This window comes from Lactuca serriola, chromosome 2 (genome assembly GCF_051521515.1).
Source record: "Lactuca serriola cultivar US96UC23 chromosome 2, Lser_US96UC23_V15, whole genome shotgun sequence".
NCBI classification, from domain to species: Eukaryota; Viridiplantae; Streptophyta; class Magnoliopsida; order Asterales; family Asteraceae; genus Lactuca; species Lactuca serriola.
Window position 1 is genome coordinate 4,228,369 of NC_136409.1, and position 7,013 is coordinate 4,235,381.

Genomic DNA, 7,013 nt, shown 5'->3' on the forward strand with positions numbered 1-7,013 from the left:
TTGCTTATTCCCACCACAAATAAATTATAAGCAATAAGCTAAAAAGCTAATCCAAACACCCCCTAATCTGCAGGTATCTTGCATGCGTCCATGGCTATGTATGTGTTATGTAAAGCATATGCATATGCTTCTCTTTGATGTCGTGAAAATGCAGGTGGTTTTTCTCCTTCACTGTGAGTCGGCAAGTTTTGTATTTGTGCATTTTGGGTTATTTTGAGTGATTTCATTTGCATAAAAAAATAATAAAAAGAAGTAAAAAACACAAAACTAATTTTATATTTGATCATTATAATCCGTTGAGAAATTAAATATTTTTTTACTATTTCTTCCTACAAATCCTCCAACCCAATTGAATAGTGACATGTGTATCATTTAATGCTTATTTAATGATATTTTATTAAATTAATATGACACATATCATTATTTAATTGGGTAGGAGGATTTGTAGGAATAAAAGTAAGAGGATAACTAATTTCTCTAATCGGTTACTCCAATTACGATCAGATCATCTATTTAGGTTAAGTTCTCAATTTGTATACATTAGTCATTAATAGTTTTTTTTTTTTTTTTTCTTTTTTTGCAATTATTGTTGTTTTTTTTATGGGAAATGACACATTGGCCCAACCATGTATTTTGACATTGTGGGATCAGTCCTATAACTTATTTTTCTGTTTTATAAGGGAATAAACTCTAAAGTGACTTGTATTTTTAGTCCATCTAACCTATATTAGCCAATTTCATAAGCCACTTGAGCATTTTTCCATTTAAAAGTCAAAATCACATTTTGACTATTTGTTCATTTCTCAAAATTCATTTAAAAGTCAAAATCGGAGACTATGTCACCCTCCAAACCGGCCCCCCAAGTTCTAGCGAGGTCTCAATCACCAAAATCATTGGAACCGATAACTCTGCTAATAAACTCAACAAAAACCTTATACGTGATTGTATTGGTATTGTTGCCATATCCTCATGAAGATGCTCTAACATCTGATCCGTTGGCCTCTCTCTATCTCTAGAAAAGAATTTACCCCTCAGTTCCAACATTGCTAGTGTCGTCATTGCGGTAACCGTTGTTAATGAGTTTTTTATGGAAAGTTACCTACATTGTATTTAGTCCTCGTAGGGTTGGAACCGAAAGTTAAAGTATCTGGATACCACGCCTATAACGTGCCGACAATCACGGTTGGTTCATTCTCGTTTGGAACTACAATCCTTTACTGTTGATTATGTTGCAGTTAGGTCGACAAAAACCTCTACTTTGTCTTGGTGAATCCATAATTTGAAGCGCCAACGAAGAAGACGAGGGCGTGGTTACCGAAAGAGATAACAATGTTGCACCATGAATGGACCAGTAGTCAAGTGGTGTGACAACCCGATATTTCAACTATTTGTAACGACCAAAGTGGATCAAGTATTGTAACCGCTTCTGAGCAATAAAATTTACTTTCATAATAAAATGTACAAATAAGTTCTATTTAATTTCCTTCTATGATTAAATGTCTTTGAACCATGATCGTACGTGAAAAGAACGCCCAAATCCGACTTCATTTAGCGAAGTTATGATTTTTCCAAGTTCGACTTAGCAACAGACAGCTAAAAACTCGAATCAGAAATCGAGCGACTTTTGGCCGGAATGACCTAAACGAGAATTGAAGGTCTCGACCATGGTATTCCAGCGGTAAAAAGTCTGGCAAAAACCGACATCAGATAAAGAAGTTATGAATTTTCAAAGAAATTCCTTAAACACGATGGATTTTTAATAAATAATAAAAAAATAATTTCGGAATTTGCCGACGGAGTCTAAACGAAAGTTGTAGAGCGTAGTCTCACCTACGCGAGGATATAAGGACCATCGAAAACGGAGTTCGTATGAAGAAGATACGAATTTTTGAAGTTTATTAAATAAATTAATTATTTATTTAAATCAAATTTCGGATATTATCCGAAAGCATCCGAGTTACGCGCTGCGTACTCCTGTACGCCCCGCGTACCCGAGGAGCTTGGCCTCAAACCGTCCACGTCGCACGATCCGGAGAACCCGACCCGCTGTCCCATCCGACCCGCGTACCCAGGGACCCGTCCCATCCGACCCGCGCACCCAGGGACCCGTCCCATCCGAGGCCGAGGCAGTCGAGGCTTCGGTCATGCATGACGTACGCGTACGCGCTGCGTACGAGCGTACGCCCCGCGTACCGAGGCAGACCAGCCTTCCTATAAATAGGATACGAGGGCTTCCAAGAAAAGGGCTCATTTCTCTCCTCTCTCTCACAACTTTGCCTCGTTTTCCGTGTCCGTTCAAACCCGAAGCTCTGGCCTTTTTGGCTCAAGTCCCGAAGGTTGATTTCACTCCCGAGATCCCTGAGAATCCCGAGGAAAATCCGCTTCCCGAGACGAAACTCTGCCCGGTTTTCCACCTCGCTATCTTCAAACTTTCAAAGTGAGTTTCATACCCCTTAATCAACCTTTTTAATTATTCTAAACGTTTTTATATGCTTTCAAGGGGGGATTACAAGTAAAACGCACGAGTATTATCGTGTGTTACATAAAGAAACTCTTTTATACGCTGTTATATATTCAAATCACGCGATTTATAAACCTCTAAGGAACTTTTATATATATTTAACCTACGTTACAATAACATTCTATCCTTTAAAACATAACGTGGTTGTAATGCATGTATAAACTAAACTGTTCTTAGATTATTCTTGTCTATCTTAGACTCTACACCAAAAATCTAAGCTTTCATAAACAAGTGATTCTTTTTCTAAGTATTTCTAAACAAACAAGATACACTTTTGAAAACTATAATAGGTATAGTTTTTACGAACGAATTTCTAAATCTTATGTACTAGAAACATATATTTCAAGAAGTTTACTTTCGTATACAAGAACAAACGTAACATTTTAACAAGTAGATCTGTTTTTATACCACGGTTTTGTGAGACACTAACTTCATGTACGTTCGAGTACACATTTCAAGTCCTGTATTATATACCAGAATCCCTTGGAGGGGGAGCGTGGTGTTTGTGTATAGATCTATACGGGCTTGACAACCCGCGCCCTGACTGTTAGCTACAGTCCACCGTTTGGGGTGACAAACGTCATAACATTCCAACGCCTGAAGAACGTTGTGTATAGGCATTCAGAGTCAATAGTATGGTTATAAAACTCACATGGGGTATTAAAAATGCATTGATTTACAAGGTTTTCAAACTCATTGGTTAGCTTACATTTACATACATTTTGGAAACAAACATTGGTCTTGAGTGAAGGCTACTTTTATACTAGTAGAAAATATAGGATTTTCTAAACACAAACGAACAAAGAGAAAACATTTTTATTTCATTCAAACATTGTCACTTAAATACTTATGAAATTCACCAGCTTAAATGCTGATCAACTCTTTCAAAATTACTTGTATGTCCCAGGGATTCAGTAATTTCAGGTACTAATATGCTTTTGAAGAAGAGATGCTGCGGCGCTAGTTAAATCTCATATTTTTGACATCATATTGTAATTGGTTTTGAACATGTAACTTTTGACAAATGTAAACTTTCAATTATATATATAATGGTTGTATTGCTTTCTTTACTATGTATTCATTTGTTACGCTACCACATGAAGTCATCCCGCCCCCGAACGTTTCCGCCGTTCCGGTTTGGGGGTGTGACAAGTGGGTGCGTTGGTGGCAACAATTTTGTAGGGAGATCTGAAAGGGGTTTAGAAAGGCGTTGTCTTTTAATAAGATAGTAGAGCCGAGGAGGGTGCCATTGATTTTGGGAATGGATGTTGTAGAGAAGGTTGCATTTAAGACAGGGGCTTATGGGTGTACGATCAGTGGAGCAGGGCCAACTACGGTTTCGGTTATAGATGATGAGGGAAAAAGGAGGGAGATTGGGGAGAATATGGTGGAAGCTTTCATGGTGGAAGGGAATTTGAAAGCTTTGGCTATGGATCGGTTTTTTAAGTAATACAAGGGAAACAGGAAAGCTACTATTGAATGTTGAAAGTTTTTTTTTTTTTTTTTTTTTTTTTTTTTTTTTTTTTAAATTTCTTAGATGATTGTAGGTCAATAGGATAAGTTTGCCCACGAAATGGTCAATGTATGATTTTGAATTTTAAACGGAAAAATGTCTAAGTGGCGTTGGAAATTGTCTAATATATGCTAAAGGTACTAAAAAGACAGACCACTCCATGGTTTATTACCTTACAAAGCACGAAAATAAAATAATTTATAGGATTGATTTAACAGACTACTTTGGTTCAAGATAAATCAAGAAAAATTAGGTAATCTATTAATAATGTAATGTGTATTTGAAGAAAATAACCAAAAATATGTTTTTGGTAAAAAAAAATCACCAAGTCCGGAAGGTGCATTCCAGACAGAGAAAAGAAACATTTTTTTCTAGCAGAGAAGTACATTTCAAATTGGCATTCCAGAAGTCCACACCAATATTTCGGATTCCGGACTGAAATTACGAAGTTGGGGAAAAAAGAACTCCAGAATACAAGTTTTAAATCAAATGAACAATTCTGGAATTTCAAGAAGCAAAAAAAAAACAGTTTTTACTTAAATCAAACAAAAAGTTATTCAAACTTAGTAATGTGAACTATATATATATATATATATATATATATATATATATATATATATATACATATACATATATATATATATATATATATAGAGAGAGAGAGAAAGAAAGAGAGAGAGAGAGAGCTAGGTTCAAGTATTCTAACTAATTATTGTACATATATCGTATGCTATGAGAATGTTAAAGAAAATATATTGTTTGATAATATAAATACGTTCAATCTTACATAACTATTGTCATTAACATACATTCTCACTAATTAAATCGTTTATAAGGTTATTATACACTTATTATTATTATCATTATTATTATTATTATTATTATTATTATTATTATTATTATTATTATTATTATTATTATTATTATCATCATCATTTCTGTCAGAATGTTTTATTGGGTCGTATTATGTCAGAATGAAAATGAGTGAAAAACGATGTGTGAGAACAAAAAAAATTAACGAGAATGCATGAAAATGACGATATTCTTGTAAGGTTGAATGTATTCGCATTGCTAAACAACTTATTCTCTTAGTAATTCTCATAGCATACGATAGATGTACAATAATTAGTTTGAATAGAATAATCTAAGCCTATATATATATATATATATATATATATATATATATATATATATATATATATATATATATATATATATATATATTAGGCCATGAAATCAAACATTTGATTGAAAAACGGTGACATTAAACACTTCGAAATGAGCATTTCATTTATAAATAAAGATATTTATTTTGAAAAAAAAAGAGCTACGAAATTTGAAGATCCCAAATGTTAATGACTGGGGGGTTAGATGATGAAGAAGTCTCGGAACCTAGTCGCCTCGTACGAAGCTTGGTTTGCTTCCTTAACTTCTTTGCAATCTTCTCTATCTCCGAGTCAATTGGAAGTGGTGTACTTGTACGGAAAGATCTAGGCATAAACAATTAGTGTCACACCCCCAAACCGGAACGACGGAAACATCCGGGGGCGGATGATGTCATTATAGAGTACCATAACAATTGAATATGAATGAAACATAGCATTACAAGTGACATACATTGAGAATACATACTTACATTGTTTACATATTGTACTTGTTCATAAGTTACACAAAAGTGACAAGAAGTAAAATTTCATAAGGTTGCACCACTTGACCTCATAGCAAAGTTGATTACCTGTTATTGAATCCCTGAGAATACAAGTCGTTTTGAAAAGTGCCAACAAAAAATTGGTGAGTTTATAAGAATTTTTGTATAAAAATGGTTTTGCACTTGTTTAGAATAGTTCTTGTAGCTCTTTTAGAAAATCCGACATTTTCTATGAAAATGATTTGTAAGTCTCGTTCAAAAACTATGGATATATTCATGCATGTCCTTTGTTATCTTTTGTTTGTAAAAGTAAAGTGAACATTCCCAGAAAATCCAATATTTTTTATGTAAGAGAGATTGTAGTCTTAAACCCTAAGACCGGAAGTGTAAGAGACTGAATACTTGAAAAATGATTTGCAGCTTTATAGTTTAATAAAACCGATGAAGTGTAAACTTCCCGTAAAACAAAATCGTATTGGTATTCTATATGTGAGTCGCTATAACCATGCTTAATATGACTGATATGCATGTCGTGACGTTCTTCAGGCGTCGGTTTCGGTAAGATATTTGTCACCCTAGACTGGCCTTGTCTAGCTGTAGCGAACACTTCAGGTGTGGGGATGTCAAATCCATATAGATATATACACAATTACCTCGCTCTCCCTCTAGGAGACTCTGGTTATAACTGCAGGACTTACGATGTACGCTAGGTAGGTACGGCGAAGGAAAGTCTCACAAGAGTCTTAACAGATTTACGTGACCTATGACTCATTTTTCTTGTAAAATGAAATAATTATACCTTTGAATAATTATATGTTCTCTAAAATGAAAGTGTGGTTTGTGACTCCCAAACTATACCAATTATAGTTTATTATGAATGTTTTGTTAAGTCCATTTATATAACCAAATCTATAAACACATGTAAGTTATCATGTCTAGATGTTTTAAAAGATTATAACACATAAACTTTCATCTAAACAAAAGTATAAAAAATTTAATATGATGGGGACAATTTCTAGTTTTTGACTTTTCTGTCCCTGTTTTTAGAAAAATTATAGAAAAATCACCGTAAGTTGAAATTTGGATCCGTAAACTCTGAAAGTTTGGAAAATGAATCTACTTTGTTCATAATTTTCAATGGTCTCAAACCAGTGTGAAAATGTTCATCTTCACAGACTGGTCCGAAATCATTTCTAAAATGTTAGACAGTTTTGTAAAAATCGCCAAAAATTGTAGAAAATCGTATGAATGCGTGCGAGTAGTCCTTAGAAAAGTATAAAACTGAAATATTTTTATTTTAAACAGTTTTGAAAATTATTAAGTTTAAGATG

At 34.0% G+C, this 7,013-nt stretch overlaps 1 pseudogene; it reads left to right on the forward strand.

Annotated features, from left to right (window-relative positions):
• Positions 1 to 148: 148 nt before the first annotated feature.
• Positions 149 to 4,062, forward strand: LOC145088986 (homoserine kinase-like; annotated as a pseudogene).
• The last annotated feature ends 2,951 nt before the right edge of the window (positions 4,063 to 7,013 follow it).